This window comes from Montipora foliosa, chromosome 6 (assembly GCF_036669935.1).
Source record: "Montipora foliosa isolate CH-2021 chromosome 6, ASM3666993v2, whole genome shotgun sequence".
Lineage (NCBI taxonomy): Eukaryota > Metazoa > Cnidaria > Anthozoa > Scleractinia > Acroporidae > Montipora > Montipora foliosa.
In genome coordinates, this window is record NC_090874.1 from 50,298,885 (window position 1) to 50,316,384 (window position 17,500).

The window sequence follows — 17,500 nt, forward strand, 5'->3', positions numbered from 1 at the left end:
TAGGCTTGGTACGTTGGGGCGAAATGTCAACCCCAAGGTATCGATAAACTTGGCTCACAGTGACAGTTGAAAGGATGTCACCTCCTATCCGAAGATAGGGAATTGAGTTAACAAGCCACTTCTTCGCCTTTCCATCAATATCAATGCGCATCAACGTTGACTTTCCCTCTACACCCGAGCTCACGCTCCGGCCACAGAGGGCGAGCTGGTTCTCAAGCTCATTAGCGAGCGACTGCAACCCACGAGGGCTTGTCGCGAACAACGCAATGTTGTCCGCGAATGCGCCATGATTGACTTGAAGGCCCTCCACCTCGCATCCCAGACCAGAATCCAAGCCAGCCAAACACAAATCAATAACGGCGTTGAATAAGTGAACGCTCAGAGGGTCGCCCTGCCTAACACCCCTGCCCAGCCGAATGGAACCACTCTGCTGCAGGCCAATTCTCAGGGTGGTCTTCGCATCGCTATAAAGCTCGCGAATATACCCCAAGAACGGCATTGAAACTCCGAGGCGAGCAGCTGCCACAAGGGTGGACTGGTGAGAGACCGAGTCAAACGCCTTCTTCACATCCACAAAGGACCCGCACCAGGTCAGCATTGTCTGCTACGATCGTGACGTTGATGACAGTCACAGCTGAACCACGCATAACGACCAAGTCTGGCCTGCGTATTCCCACCGGAGTGGGAATAGCTGGCTCACGGGTGATGGCGTACCCCTTTTGGGTTAGCGCCTGTCCAACCAGATCAAGGATCTTATCGTGCCGAGCAATACGAGATGCATGAATTCTGGGACACACTTGTAAAATGTGCCCCAAGGACTCCACCCTGCCGCAACAGTCGCATCTAGTCGAGTCCTGGGGACGGCCATGGCTCCATCTTAGCGCGGTACCAATCAAGTTACCCCTAACCTTAATGGCAGCAATGTACGAACTCGCGGTGTTTGGAGCACCACTTCCTCTCACCGAGTTTACCCACTGATGGCATTCTGGCACCTGTGAAGCGTTTGCAAGGCCACGGCCATCCACCGAGTGGTGTAGCATCGCCACCAGAGTCGCCTTCAGGTCGTTCGACGATGTAATCTCATGACCGTTCAGCGACGACCGACGGGTCTGCTTGGCCAGGCCCGCGCTTGCTGATACTTTTCTTAGCATTGCAGCAATCACAGGATTCGGTGACGTCTTCAGTCTTGAAAGGCGTTTAGCCTTCATGAGTGGAACAACATGCTCCTGGAGAAGGACTCCCAACCCACCCTCAACCACCGGGGCATTGAAGAAAGGTATCGTGGTGTCTTTCTGCAATTTCAGCCAGGATCTTACCGCGGATCTCACCATTCGATCAAGCCATTTAAGATACTTCGTGGACGCTGGTGCAAGCACCAACTGGTGTTGACACTTTGGCAACAGATGGTACATGGCGATGTAGAGCCTCTGGTGGGGCTTGAGGGGGGCGACGAAATACTCGCCAAACTATCCCTCAACAGCTTCTCCACCTTCGCCTTAGTACGTCGGGGCGAGATGTCAACCCCAAGGTACTGATAAACTTGGCTCACAGTGACAGTCGGAAGAATGTCACCTCCTATCCGAAGATAGGGAATTGGGTTGACTACCCATTTCTTCGCCTTGCCATCGATATCAATACGCATCGAAGCCGACTTACCCTCCAGACCTGAACTCACGCTCAGGCCACAAAAGACGAGCTGCATCTCAAGCTCCTTTGCCAGCGACTGCAACCCACGAGGGGTTGTCGCGAACAACGCAGTGTCGTCCGCGAATGCGCCATGATTGACCCGAAGGCCCTCCACTTCGCATCCCAGACCAGGATCCAAGCCAGCCAGGCACATATCGATCACAGCGTTGAATAGGTGAACGCTCAAAGGGTCGCCCTGTCTAACAACCCCTGCTTGGGGTGCCACATGTGCAGGCTCTGGCACTCTCGTGCCAGACCATAGACTGGGAGAGAGACACAGGAAGAATCGTGCACCTACCCACCCAGCTTGACGGGTCGTCCTTCTTCATTCACTCATCTGAGGACCACATCACTTACAATAGGAACTACTCCTGGCAGGGGACCCGATCGTACACAACCCCGAACCATGTCTCAATTTGTGTAGGTCATATGATAACCTAGCCAGGGCCCAGCCCTTGGGCTCGAACCAGGAGACTAGAACACTGGACCGAACCCACTCCGTATCCGCCAAAAGGAGGAAGGCAACAAGCATCACCCCGAGTGCTAACGACTCTCACCGTGATAGGAGCGATGATTACCAGCCTGGGTCACCCCGGACCAAACCGGTGCCCCAGGCTTACCCCAGACCGAACGCCCTACCAAACTCGAGAAGGTAAATATGATGCACCTGGGCCAGTATACCGCAAGAATGTCGCGCTGACCTCCCACAGTCCTCGCCCAGGCTTTCGCTCTTTTAATTAAGACGTTAGGCGGAGAGCTTGAACCGCAGCCATTTATTCCGACCGAGAGGCAAGAGAATTCTGGTCCCCAGAGGGGATTAAGCCATCATTCTATCTGACCGTATAAGTTGAACGGTGGAAAGGGTTCACGATCCAATTTCCGCGCTCCAACTGAGTGCTACGGCCGAAAACATGATCTCATTCCTACCGTAGCGATCTCGGATCCACTCACGGACTGACGGAACATCATAATATTCGCACTTGCTGTCATGGACCCGCGCCAGGTCAGCATTGTCTGCTACGATCGTGACGTCTATGACAGTCACAGCTGAACCACGCATAACGACCAAGTCTGGCCTGCGTATTCCCACCGGAGTGGGAATAGCTGGCTCACGGGTGATGGCGTACCCCTTTTGGGTTAGCGCCTGTCCAACCAGATCAAGGATCTTATCGTGCCGAGCAATACGAGATGCATGAGTTCTGGGACACACTTGTAAAATGTGCCCCAAGGACTCCACCCTGCCGCAACAGTCGCATCTAGTCGAGGCCTGGGGACGGCCACGACTCGTTCTTAGCCCGGTACCAATCAGGTTACCCCTAACCTTAATGGCAGCAATGTACGAACTCGCGGTGTTTGGAGCACCGCTTCCTCTCACCGAGTTTACCCACTGATGGCATTCTGGCACCTGTGAAGCGTTTGCAAGGCCACGGCCGTCCACCGAGTGGTGTAGCATCGCCACCAGAGTCGCCTTCAGGTCGTTCGACGATGTAATCTCATGACCGTTCAGCTACGACCGACGGGTCTGCTTGGCCAGGCTCGCGCTTGCTGATACTTTTCTTAGCATTGCAGCAATCACAGGATTCGGTGACGTCTTCAGTCTTGAAAGGCGTTTAGCCTTCATGAGTGGAACAACATGCTCCTGGAGAGGGACTCCCAACCCACCCTCAACCACCGGGGCATGTTAGAAAGGTATCGTGGTGCCTTTCGGCAATTTCAGCCAGGATCTTACCGCGGATCTCACCATTCGATCAAGCCATTTAAGATACTTCGTGGACGCTGGTGCAAGCACCAACTGGTGTTGACACTTTGGCAACAGATAGTACGTGGCGATGTAGAGCCTCTGGTGGGGCTTGAGGGGGGCCGACGAAATACTCGCCAAACCGTCCATCAACAGCTTCTCCACCTTCGCCTTAGTACGTCGGGGCGAGATGTAAACCCCAAGGTACTGATAAACTTGGCTCACAGTGACAGTCGGAAGAATGTCACCTCCTATCCGAAGATAGGGAATTGGGTTGACTACCCATTTCTTCGCGTTGCCATCGATATCAATACGCATCAATGCCGACTTACCCTCCGGACCTGAACTCACGCTCAGGCCACAAAGGGCGAGCTGCATCTCAAGCTCCTTTGCCAGCGACTGCAACCCACGAGGGGTTGTCGCGAACAACGCAATGTCGTCCGCGAATGCGCCATGATTGACCCGAAGGCCCTCCACTTCGCATCCCAGACCAGGATCCAAGCCAGCCAGGCACATATCGATCACAGCGTTGAATAGGTAAACGCTCAAAGGGTTGCCCTGTCTAACACCCCTGCCCAACCAAATGGGACCATTCAGCTCTGGACCAATTCTCAGGGTGGTCTTTGCATCACTATAAAGCTCGCGAATATACCCCAAGAATGGCGTTGGAACTCCGAGGCGAGCAGCCGCCACAAGGATGGACTGGTGAGAGACCGAGTCAAACGCCTTCTTCACGTCCACAAAGGCCACATTAAGTGGCCTTAGGCTATCTTGATGGTGTTTGATAGCTGCCTGGATAAACCAGACCGAATCCGCTACGCCGTCGCCAGATTGAAAGGCCTTCTGGCGAGAATCGAATGGAAGCGAAGCCTCCATCCGCTGTGCGAGGATCCGATGAAAGCACCTCACCACGATGTCAGACATCGTGATGGGACGGTACTTCGCCGGGTCCCCAGCTCCCGCACACTTGGCGAGCAGTACAGTCTCGCCCGTACGCAGCTAAGTCGGAAGGTATCCAGCCAACAGCCATAAATTGAAATGGCGAGCCAGCTTGGAAGCTGGTATAGCCCTCACGTCCGATAATTACGTACCGTTCGGTCCTGGTGCACCGTCCTTCATCTTCTTCAGAGCCCCTGATACATCCTCCGCTGATATAGGATGCAACAACTCCCAGTGCACATCCCCCACCGGGGCGAAGGACCGAGAGTCGGGAACGGAAGGGGTTTCAAAAAGATCATGCCAAAAAGGCTCCTGGGTGTCCATTGGTAGAGAAGCAGGAGGATCGCGCCAAGCCCCTGTGATGACCTCCTGGGCACAATGTGTACGATCCCTGTCCTACCATTGCTGCACCCGAGCGTAATCCGCCCTCATCTAAGCACGCCCTCCCTCAGGGGTCTTTCGGGACCCCTGGGCACCATGACCCCGCCTCTCGCGAGGTGGTAGCCAGGCCACTGCATCTCTAACCTGGTCAGATGGCTGACCAGGCACAATGTCCTCGAGCCGAAGCTCGCCCAGGACGATCTCCGAGTCCCTAACGGCCTTAATGAGATCGGCCGCCCAGTCTCGGGTCGGCTCTTCTGAGCTCGCCGACTGGGCTTCCGGCCCCATTGGGGTCTCCTCGGATGGCATTGACGGTGCGCCATCTTGCGTTCGATCGCTGGTACTGAGGGATCGTACAATGGCCTGGTATTCAGCCTTCTTCCGGACGCCCCTGATTGCTTCGTACGTCCTGTCCAGGAAAAGCGATGCCAATTGCTTCACATTCACTTTCCCCGCAGCTGCTCGCGCCATCTCCACCTCCTCACGCGCAACCAGAACCATTTCCTCATATTCTCAGCGTGGCTTTTTCCTCTCCTTTGGCACGTTTTCGAGATGGTACTCCTCCGGGTGAGTGCTCCGCCGATGTAATGAGAGCCCTCGCTGGGTGGGAAACTGCATGACACAGTCCCCACACTGAAGGAAACTCACAGGGTCAAATACCTCACCTCCCGATTGATTGTTGCTTTCGGGGCCCGCGGTGGCAGGCCCCTTTCGACTCCGTTTAGTACTCGCAACAAATAGTAGAACCTGACGGGGTTGTTAGCCCCGCCAGGCCTGGGTGAATTTTAGCTTCCCCAGGGTAACACCCACCACCTCACTCCCTCGGCAGAAAGCAGAGACGGATGACAAAAACGTTTGATTGAGACATAAAAACCACTATGCACCACCATCCCAGCTCGTTTGCCAGGATAAGCCGACTGCATCTTCCCTTCCAGCCAGTGTATGGTCCTCCTCTCCTACCAGCCCACCTTTTCCCAACCCCTGGCAGGGGGTGGTGACCAACGATGTAACTGCGGACCCCCAATTCCCGCGGGTGTGGTCATGCTGGTTCAAGATCTTTCTGATCATACCACCGTTCCAATGAACCATCAGCACTAGATCTTGTGACTTGGGGTGCCACATTGTGCAGGCTCTGGCACGTCGTGCCAGACCATAGACTGGGAGAGAGACGCAGGAAGCATCCCGTGCCTCCCCACCCAGCTTGATGGTGCGTCCTTCTACATACACTCATCTGAGGACCACATCACTGACAATAGGAACTGCTCCCGGAAGGGGACTCGATGGTACCCAACCCCGAACCACGTCTCAATTTGTGAAGGTCATATGATGACCTAGCCAGGGCCCAGCCCCCCGGCATGTACCAGGGGACTAGAACCCTGGACCGAAAGTACTCCGTATCCACCGAAGGGAGAAAGGCAACAAGCGCCACCCCGAGTACTAACGACTCTCACCGTGATAGGATCGATGATTACCAGCCTGGATCACCTCAGACCGAACCGGTATCCTGAGTTTACCCCAGACCGAACGACCTACCAAACTCGTGAAGGTAAACACCCAAAGAGAGTCATAGTTACTCGTACCGTTTACCCGTGCTTGGGCGAATTTCTCCACTTTTACATTCAGAGCACTGGGCAGAAATCAAGTTGTGTCAACACTGTTCTCCAGCCCTAGGGAAGTACCCTAAATAGGTTCTTATGTAAATGGTAGGTAACACAATTTTAGGCTTCTTAGGTTCTTAATTCTGGAGAAAATCGAATAAAACTCAGCTGGAAAACAAGGTGGTTATTGGCCTATTTAATAGTTTCTTTTTCTTGTTCCACCTTCCCCTGAATGCAATGTTATGGGGCTTTTTGAACCTCTGGAACCAGTTGTCACTCGCTTTGAATTTTTCAGCTGCCTCTTTTCCATATCGTGCCTTGACTTTTTCCTTCATTTTCTTTTTCAGCCAATGCTTAGGAATGGTGCACCCTTTTGCTCTTGTCGGAGTTTCAACTCCACAAAAACATGGTTGGCCGCTATTGTAAACTTCCTCGCTTTTGACTTTGACACACAAGTTGTCTTCTTTGTCGTATGGGTCTCACTGTACCTTTGTTCTCCTTTGTCTTGACAGCTAGCTGGCTTCGAATCGTTATCTAGTCCTTGGTATATTTAACAACTAGTGATTTGCTAATTCCTCGTCTTTCTGCAACCTTTTCCCAGAGCTTGTTAGTCTTAAGCTCTTTCATGGTATCCAGGAGATCGAGAGTTTTTATCTTGAAGTCTATAGCGTAAGATTTTGCCCCATGACGGTTGTTGTCGTTGCCAGATCATTCCTCTAGCTATGTTGTTTCTAGACTTTCGTTCACTACTTGTTGGTGTGTAGTTTGATTGACACATTTGTCTTGAGTTTTCGATGAAGTAGCAGTTCCTCAGCTCCTTTGGCTGAGCTTAAAGTGCTGAGATGGATGTTTGAATCACATGTGAATATCTAGGTATCTCTTACCAGCAAATTTCACACTTATCGAGGTTGTCAGGTAACTCAACTGTCTTATGAAAACCTGCAGAAACATCAAGAGTCGACCACTTCCTGTTTCTACCTAATTCTTGAAACCAAAGTGGAATAAAGTGTGCTTCATTTCATCAGCTGGGGAAAGTAATATGGACCACTGAATTCAAGTCGAGAAATGAAGCTGTCAAACTCACATGTGTTGATACGTGGAGCACTGATGCGTGGTGTTTACTAAAGGTCAGTGGTACTATCAACATACACTCAGCGTTTGCAAACGCCGAGAATGTAGCCTCAAAAAGTGCAACATTCAGCCGTTTTCTGTCCAGTTTATTGTCGTCGACTCGTTATTTGGTACAAGCTAGAAACTGATAATGTCTGGAGAGCATGAGGTGTTTGTGGAGTCAAGTGTTCGTGGTTACCACGGATAATTCTAATATTCCACTGTTTGTGTCGGAGTAATCATGACGTGTGAAATCGGAGAGAACAATGACCACGAGAAATGTGCTGTTGCTGTAAAGGATGAATCTGGCCAAATTGTGGGCCATGTGCCTATTGAGCTTTCAAAGCTTATCTGCAAGTTTATTCGTGACTGTGGAGAGGTTGAGGTTGAGTGTATTGGACATTGTTATGATGTGGGTCAAGGGAAAAGACTTGAGATTCCAGTAGACTATAGGCTTATTGGAAATCAACAGTATTTGAAGAGACTAATAAAGAAGCTAAACACCGAAGATCTGGGCCTCAATATCAGTGACATAAGGAAATGTTTATAGTAACTGGGCATCAACGGCTTCAATGTTTTTTAGCCTGGAACTTAGTTGACAGAACAACTGCTTCCAACATATGAAAAGATATTTCAAGTCCTTTTTTATATGTACTGTAGGCTCTTAAATTTAGTTCTTTTCCATGGGATAGTCCCTATAATTTAGTACTTTTGGGAATCTTTTACTCAATTTAAGAATTCCTACACTGTATTTTAGGGGTTTTAAAAATGAGTATACAACATCCCTTACCCAATGGTCAAGCACTAAACTTAAGTGATCACTTTTTACAGTGTTATGTTGTTCAGACTGCATTAGTGTGGTAATCTTCTTGTTGCTGTGTAAATTTACATAATGTCTCTAATAATGAACTCTTTTTTATTAGAAAATATCATTTTTACAGTAAGCTGCACTGCAGCTGTAATGTACTAATATGGTTTTAGAAAATAAGAACCTGTGTTCAGTTTTTAGGCTGAATAGGTCCTTGTTTATAGGGGGTATAAAATCCTAATCTTAGGCTAACAGGTTCTTAGTTGCGGGTTTTTCAGGGTTGCCATGGTCAGGGAAAAGTCATGGAATTTTGCAAAAGGTCAGGGAAAATCTCAGCTCTTGTCAAAGTCAGGGAATTTTGTTTTCAGGTTTTGTGAAGGTAATGAAGACATTTTTATTTGCAAAATGAAGGTGTAGTCCATCGAGTTATGCGTTCAAATGCTGGGTTTTTCGGTCAGTGGCTTTCGTTGTGAATGCCTTCTTCCAAATAAGGAAGAACCAGTGTTTCCTTTGGCCATTTTTATTGAAACGTGGAGGAACGTGGTGTAGTCTGTCAAACACTGTTTTCATTGTAAAGAGATTGCAAATGAAGAGAAGAATATTGATGGTTTGCGGAAGAAACTGAAGCTAATGTAAAAGTGGATTTAGCTTGTTTCATAATTCGCCTAATGCAAGGTCAGTGAAAAGTCAGGGAATTTTTTGGGTTCTAATGAGTGGCAACCCTATTTTTGCTCTATCTTGGATAAACTGCCTGCCTAGTTTACCTGCCCAAAAAAATCCAACAAGACCGATATTAGGGTTCTGCTTCCATGAACCTCTGGGCAAAATAAATTACATGCTAATTATCTGATACACAATCGTGATGTAGTAGTTATATAAGGCCAGGTCAAAATCGACCTTACCTTACTTGTTTGGGATCCCTGCCTGCATAGCTAATTGCCATCTGTAAACGTGGTCTGCATGAACAACAGCAGTACGCTTGCAAGGATCTCCTTCACATATAATTCTTTTTTCATAATTTCTGTAAAGACAAGAATTGAGGTTGCACTCTTTGATACTCTTGCTCAAGAAGGGATGCTTGCTTCGTGGCTTTGCCTTCTTTCCTTAAGCAAGTCTTTCCATGGCAGTGTAACTTTCATCATTGTCCCAGCATTTTTGAGCAAAGGCTAGACGAGCAATGCGATTTGTCTCCGGAACCATCTGGCAGTAATGAGGTCTGCATTTCCTGCATCCCAGTTTTTGTTTACAAGCTGGGCCAGCGCGCATCTCAAAAGTGCAGTTGGGCACCTGCGGTAGCTCCATGTTCAGCCAGCAGTATTGATATGAAATTCAGGTTTAAAATGGTGGCCAGTGTGAAAATTATAAATGAAGCCACGAAGATCCTACATCCTCTGCATTATGATGTTGAAAACGAAGTTGAGGAAAACCTAATGAGATTATTCCAGAAGCATCAAAATAGCAGAATTCGATCGAAAGAGTATGAAATTCGGTCACTGAAGTTGGGTTGATCATTGCTGGAGAAATAACCATCTTGCTGAAAAAGTTGCATAGGCGACTCAGTTCCCGGAATAAAGCCCATAATCCTTGGACTGTCCAAGTTAGAAGGGATTTGCTAGTGCAAATATTTGCTTTTCTTTTGCATATGGTAAAGAAGCCAAAGTCGAATTACGGTGTCACGCATTCGGAAAGCAGATTACTGGATATCATTGTTTACACTGAAGAGAATCAAGTGGTTAGAGATTTATCTCGACTTTGCGACGTTAACCGCGAAGCAATCATGGAATATTTTTTCAAAGACATTTCAGGGTCCCAGGAAAGGAAATGCAAGGGCTGGTTGTGAGTGCCCAAAAGCCATTTACCTTGTCTTGCTCTACGAAAGGGTCATCCGTTGTAATTAATTGCTACTACAAGTTTATAAATGCATATGGATATATTTTTGAAAATTGAAATAGACTGTTGTAAGACTAATAGACTGACACTTCATTTCTCACTTCTTCTTTTAATGTGTAATCTGCTAGAACTTATGACCCAATATTTTTTTGTTTATAATTAAGTATAAGCAAAAACATGTTTCCCACAACACGATGCATTTTTATTTGCTATCTGTTACAACTTTTGGTTCATTTCTTTAAAAGAATTATGAAATGGGTCCCCCCAAATAAATAAATGTTTGTTTATTGGGGCAGTTTTCAGCTAAGTATCGAAAGCAATCAACAACAACAAAAACTTTCATTGTACTCAAAATCCCTGATGCATCCCTGATGCCCTCCATGATCAGTTTGGTTTTGGTTTCTCTATGGTTTGAGATTGCCTGAGTAGTCTAATTTCTAAGTGAATAGTTTGGTTTTGGTTTGAAAACACTAAATTGAAAACCACTCTAAATAAACAAATAAATCAATAAACAAATGTTTCCCACAACACATTTGAGCCACCTGCATTTATGGCATAGTGCTATGCAAGCCTACTTCTAGCCCTGCATGTGATTAAATATTTCTGTTTTTTTTTTAACTATGTCCTGGTGTCACCTAACATCTGCAGTAAAACGTTTCCCAGCTCAACACTCTGTTGGGTAAATTTCATAATTGGATCACCACAGAATGTACATTTTCATCAGTGGGACTAGCTTTTTCTATATTGCAGTAGCAAAACCTTGGGTCGGAAAACACCCTGTATGGGATATATGTACTAAGGTCGAACCCTTGTTCAGGAAGCCACACTAACATTACAAACTCATGCTTGAAAATCTCATACCAGCGCCTTTTATAAAATGTATTTTGGCTTAGTTTTTTCAAAGCAAAATGTTTTGCCTCCCTCCCTTCCATTGTTACGATACCAAGCCCTTGCCCATATTTCTCATGTATCTCTTTAGTGTGGGCAGAAATGATGTGTCCAATTGTCCACATAGTAGGATTTACAGAAGTAGGGAGAAACAATGCATTCACCCGATAATATTCACGAGCACTAATGCTCAGTTTTGTAAACTGTTCTGAAGAGTGAGACGCAATCCCTTAGTCTCAGTCCAAGGTATGCAAAAATCAGAACTGTTTTCCTTTGTTGGTGAGAATCATTTTCACTACTAAGCCATTTAATCAATCTCATAAAATTGTGGCAAAGTAGCCTAGAATCTTTTCTGGTAAATCTATACTGGAGATCCTGACCCTTACCCTTACCCTGTGTTTCGTCGTACCATTTCTTTACCTTTCTTGCCAAACTTTTTGCCTTTACTTCAAACTTAGCGCAGTTACAACTCTAGAGACAATGCTATCATTTGGAATGTCTGCAAACTTTTTGCAGCAGTCTGAAAGATTTGATTTTCCAACTGCCTCTTTTAGAACCCCCTTAACGAAATACTTCCGCGCATTTTTCTTAATATGTAAAGGCTCCACATGGTCGAGACCAGTCAATTTCCCAATTAAAGGTACAAATTTTTGTCGACTATTCTTACGTGCAATAAATTCTGTGACTTTGCTTCGAAATTGTTTCTCCTTAAGTTGTGAAGTTTATAGGCTGACTCTGTACCAGAGAGAACTGCCGTAGTATCATCAGCATATTGTAATAATTTGGTCTCTTGTTTATCGATAACAATTCCTTTTATTTCCTCGTTTTCCCTAATGGCAATTGCTAAGATCTCAACAGCGAAAAGAAAGAGATAACGAGACACGTGTATGGTTAAAGTATTCTGGAGACAGGACATTATTTTTATCACACAGCTTTGAATATTTTTATAAAAAGTACTTATCCATCACTTAAATTCATGGCCAAAATTGAAGGCGCCTAGACAGTTAAACAAAAGTTCCACTCTAAAGTGTCAAACACTTTACGAAAATCAATAAAAATCGTCAAACCAGGTATATTGTCTTTTTCTGTGAAATCCATGATGTCAAGAATCGATCTTATAGTCTCACCAATATAGCGATCATTGATGTAACCAGTTTGATTACTGTGAATAATATAGGGTAAAACATTTTTGTGTGGCTTACACGAAGTGTAATCCACTCAATGCCATGGCCCAAGATATTTATTCCTGGATTTGTCACGGTGAACAGAGTGGTTGTCACGTGGTTTCCTATCGTCGAAGATAGGCCCCAGTCTACGCTCGGCTAAGCTACATAAACTTCTAAGCTTCAGAAAGCGGCCATTTTGTCGGTGTAACATGGCGTGTTGTCGAAGATCGTTTTTTATCTGGTTATTCGTTCTTCTTTTCTGCTTGGATTTTACACACCGGCTTTCCTACAGTCGGCTTGTCTTCTAGTAAGTTCGGATTACAGCGAGGAGTTGTGCTCTCACAGGGCAACATTTCAATTCACGGTCTGGACCTTTGGTACAGGAAGCGCCACATTAAAAACTTACGAGTCATAATTTATTGACTCTCGCAAGCCAACATTTAAAGGCTTGAAACTGCTCAGCAAACCTGGTGAGAATATCTGAAAGTTTCTGAAAGTATTTGAAAGGCTCTGAAGTTACTTGCTGTTGTTGTTGAATCGAATTGGACGAACCATCCACACACATTTGTCAAGAGTCTGCTAGCCCACGATTTCGTCAGAAGTAAGTAATATGGGAATCTCTGTTGAACATTACCGATCAAGAATCGGCTCTCATGACAATTTTCTTAAAACAATAGATGCTTTGTCGCGTTTCAAGGATCGTTTTTGGAATATAATGCTAATGATGCTTTACATGAATGTCTTTTATTTACCAACATTGAAACAAGTTGTTGGACAATACAAAATATGGAATGAAGTAGTGTTTTGGTTTACCCAATTTGTGTACTACACTTGCTCACAATGTTTGTTTTGGACCTTTTTGTACAGTAGATGAGCACTTTGCATGATGCCAAGTTCATCTATTCATTTCATGTTTCCACATAGCTTCCATGATCAGGCTACTATAATATTAATTCTTGTGTTGAAAACTTCAAAGATTCTGGTATTTAAAGTCATAGGATACCATCATGAACCTCGCTGTACATTCAACTCTGTTGTTTTTTAGTTATCTTTCTGTTTGTTGTTCCTGAAATCTATTATGATGACACTCTGGGTGTGTTCTTTTGGGGTGATCCGGATCATGATGAGTGATCCAAGATTACTCACGTGGTTCATCAAAGGAACTGACGAATCCGTGACCACAGAGGATTCATCAGTTCCTTTGATGCACCATTATTCACCACTTCTCTTGGATCACTGATCCTGATCCTGATAACCCCAAAGAAATGCACCCTCTATCTCTATTGAACTTTTTGTTAAAACCTCCAGGTAAAATTGTTAATCTTATTGGGTTAAAAATTATTAGCAACATTTGATTCATTAAAATATTGCTTGTGTTCAGATATTGTTATGCATCTATCTTTTTTTCCCAAATTCTTCCATTTGCAACCCCATAGCCACTTACATCAACTAAATTTTTGTGTTTCTTTATTGAAAATTCAGCATTATGATACTTTACGTGCATATATAGTCAAAAATGAGTCGTACATTCAAACCAAATCAAGCTCCCAATGTGGTTTCTAGCGAAGGTTTCATTATTTCCTGTATGTCCCAGCCCTTCTGCAAAGTTTTGTGCTCCTGCGCTAGTACACGCAATGCCAAAAAACATTCATACGAAATGCTTCCCAGGAGTTGATTTCACATCACTTGCCCTGGACAAACTCAGAACTCAATTTCACTTGGTTACGTAAATCATGACTGAATCTGTCAGCTCACTATAAGACCTGATACTGACATTTTTTCAGTTTCTTAAATCCTCAGGTTACATGTGCAACCTCTGTTGTCAAAATGACACCTCCATAAAACTTTACCCAATAACCCTCATCTTGAAAATAAGCATTTCAGGACGGTTGTATGTCAATTATCTTATTTTATTGAGTGAGAGGAACAAAATGTTTTCTTTTTTCTTTTCTTTTTTTTTTTTCAGATTTTTTTATTAATAAATTTCTAGAGAGGAGAGAGGAACAATATTGAAAACTAACCGTAATCAGATTTGAGCTCTACTAATACAAACTCAATGACAAAACAGATCCTTTTAATTTGTAACCTTCTCCATCAAAGCAGGTCAATTTCGTAAGCCACACATGTACGTATTGCGGACCTATTTTTAATTCTTGAAGCAATCACTTCTGATATTATTTTAGCGTCGACGTTGACCAGAGAGATGGGTCTCCCATTTTCTATTAGTGTGCGATCTTTCCCTTGTTTTTCTATTAAAGTAATGACAGCTTGCCTTTGGGAATTAGATATTTCTTCCTTTACGAAGGACTCATTAACACAATGAACGGTTGACAAATAAGATCCCAACAGTTTTTGTTGAATTCAATTGGGATTCCATCACTTCCTGGAGACTTTCTAAAATCCTTTTAGATTCTTCTATGGTGATCTGGCCTTCACAGGATAATTTTTGTTCTTCAGATAATTGAGGTATTGTTTAGAAAAGACTTGATAGAATCTGTCTACCGCTTTGTTTTGTACAAGTTGTAATAAAAGTCTTTTTGTTCGAAAAGTATTTGGTATGGATATGTTGTTATAGCGCCCCTAATTACCAATTTGCTGATGTGTTTTTTAACATGATTTCTCTTTTCTAAGTTCAAAAAGTACTTAGTGCTTTTTTCTCGGTGCTCATGCCAGCAAGCTCTTGCACGTACAATAATTCCATTTGTTTTCTCTTTAATCTCATTTAACCGAGATCTGTTGTAATAACTTGGATCTTTTTCAAAACGCCGGGTAGCTTCCTTCGCGAACCCTTACGCCCCCCTCATATAAAGTTTGTCGGGTTCTGCTTTTCTAAAATATACCTTCATACCGTTTCTCTTTGCTTCCTTTAAGTTTGAATTTGTTTTCATTGGCGCTCAATAATTTTATGGGCTAATCTTCCAGGACTTTAATATAAGGGTCTCGCAGGTGAAACGAAGCTCTCAATACCATGTCGCAATCCTGGTAATGGAGAAATCTTGCTATAATCGGTCGGGTTTTCTAAAATGATGTACTCTCTGCAATTCAAATTTCTTTTCCGGGTCTTCAAATCCAAGGCCATTCTTCAGAAATTCAAGTAACAGTTTGCGTGTATTTATTCCCTCACTAACTTCTGATACGCCCTGTGTTTCTTTTTCAGCCAGACCAAAGAATTGCAAATTCTCTCTACGGCTGTAGGCTTCGGCATAAAGCTGATTCGTATGTAGGTCTGCTTTAGCAGCTTCAAGATACTTCATCTTCAATTTTATGTCCTCCACTTCTTTATTAAACCATTTTAAACCTTCATCCATCTGCTACAGTTTAGTATCAGTACCACGTGCATCAGCTTTCAACTTTTATACGTTGCCTTCCACAATGGCCATCTTTGAACACAGGTTACTCAAAGTAGTTTCAATGCTGTCTAGCTTATTTATCGTGATTAATATTTCGTCAAGCTTCTCTGTCATCTTATCGGTCATTTCTAAATCTTGCTTGAGTGGGTGAGACTTTTAACTACTTCTTTGAAGACTTCTTGGACTTCACCTTCGTTTTCTTTGTACTGTTTGTTTCGGAGTCGATTATCTGATGGAGAACTTGATTCAGGACCGCTAGAATCACTTTGTTGTGTTGATGTGCGGTTTAGAGTAATAGTTTTCTTTTGGGTGAGGGCAATCTTATCCATAGACGGGCGACCTTTACCTTGTAATTGGCTAACAAGTGCAGATCTCTTACGGACACGTCTGTACTGCCATCTTGTCCGCACTATTTAATTCATCGGAAATTATCATTGGACAGGGCTAGAACTGAACTGTTTCTTATGCCAATCAGCAGAAATCAAAAGGAAAATATTTATTGTTAACCAGGGTTCCCATGTTGTAGCTGAGGTCTTGACAACTGTGTGGGAAATGAATACGGGTCAAGAAAAACTGGATCATGCCAAGAAATCTCGTATTGAAATGCTGGAAGAAGCATCACAAGGAGAATTTGCACCTACAATCTCGGACGAAACCTGTCTAGACAAAGGGACATTTTTGGTAGACCAACAACTTATCCAAATGTTGCTTTTAAAAGCCGCCCTATCCCCTCCCCTTAAACTCCAATGTTTATTTATTTTGGTCAGAAATATGCTGTAGAACAAATGACAATACTCAGCAACATTTACTGAGGGGGGAGGGGAGTGGGAAGGAGAGAGGAAGTAGGGGTGTGTAAAAATGACGGTGAATTTGTGTCACTGTCTCGACAGTTTTGTTTGAGATCGTATACGATTGCATAATGTAAAGAAATAGCATTAGCTCTGTTGTTTTTAAAACCAGGACAATTTTTGGACAGTTCAGTAAGTGTGAGCCGAGAAATAATTTTGTGAGAAAAAATAGCTAATTAACCTCATTAGTGATGTTAACTGTTGCTATAGGTAGGTAGATAGGTACTTTATTAAATACATTGCAGCGAAAGCTGAATTGTGTATTTTCGTAATGGTAATAATTTATACTTAGAATTGTAATAAAAAGTAAGAATTAAAATAGCTAAGAATCCTAAAAATTGTTTACAATTCTGCATGAGGCCATAAAATGCTGTTCTTAAATTTATTTGTCTTGCAACGCGGCAAAATTAAAGTGTGCGTGTGCCTTAATTATAGTTGCTCTTATAAAGAGGCGACAGCTTTCTCAACTTGTGTTTCGGGTCGCTCATTATGCTTTCAAATGTGCATGTGCAAATGTTGCGGTGATGCTCCGCAACCTTTGGTAAACTCATAAGCGCTAAAGCTTGCTGATGTTCTATACCAGGACTTATGATTCGCATTGCTCTTTTCTGAACACGTTCCAATTCTTGCGAAAGGTAGGCTGGTAGCATGTGATGGAATACTGGCACAGCATAGTCAATGACAGAGCACACGCATGTAATGTAAAAAAGGCATAGGTCTTCCTGTGAAACATGAGCTCTTTAGTTGAACAAGAAAATAGAGCATCTTAGCTGCCTTTTTAATAATTTCCATGATGTCCGCATTCGATGTTAACTGAGAAAATGTGATGTCATATTTCTTGCTGTTACCATGGTAGACGGTGCTCAAATGGTAGACAGTTGGGAAATGGAATACAAGATATGTACACGATTTGTAACATTTGTTGTTGTATAGAATTGACTAGAAACGATAAAGTTGAATTGTGCCTTTTTAGAAAGGTAAGATTTTCAGGTTTAACGCCATCGTTGCAGATGATGTCGCACAATAAATGGTATTGCGTTTCATAATAAGCCCAGTGTTAAACTTTTCGGAAAATCATTTCTGCAGGTGAAATTAATT

The 17,500-nt window shown here is 44.1% G+C and overlaps 1 pseudogene; it reads right to left on the reverse strand.

The window, feature by feature from the left end:
* Positions 1-10,768: 10,768 nt before the first annotated feature.
* On the reverse strand, positions 10,769-15,512 carry LOC138005704 (uncharacterized; annotated as a pseudogene).
* Positions 15,513-17,500: the final 1,988 nt, after the last annotated feature.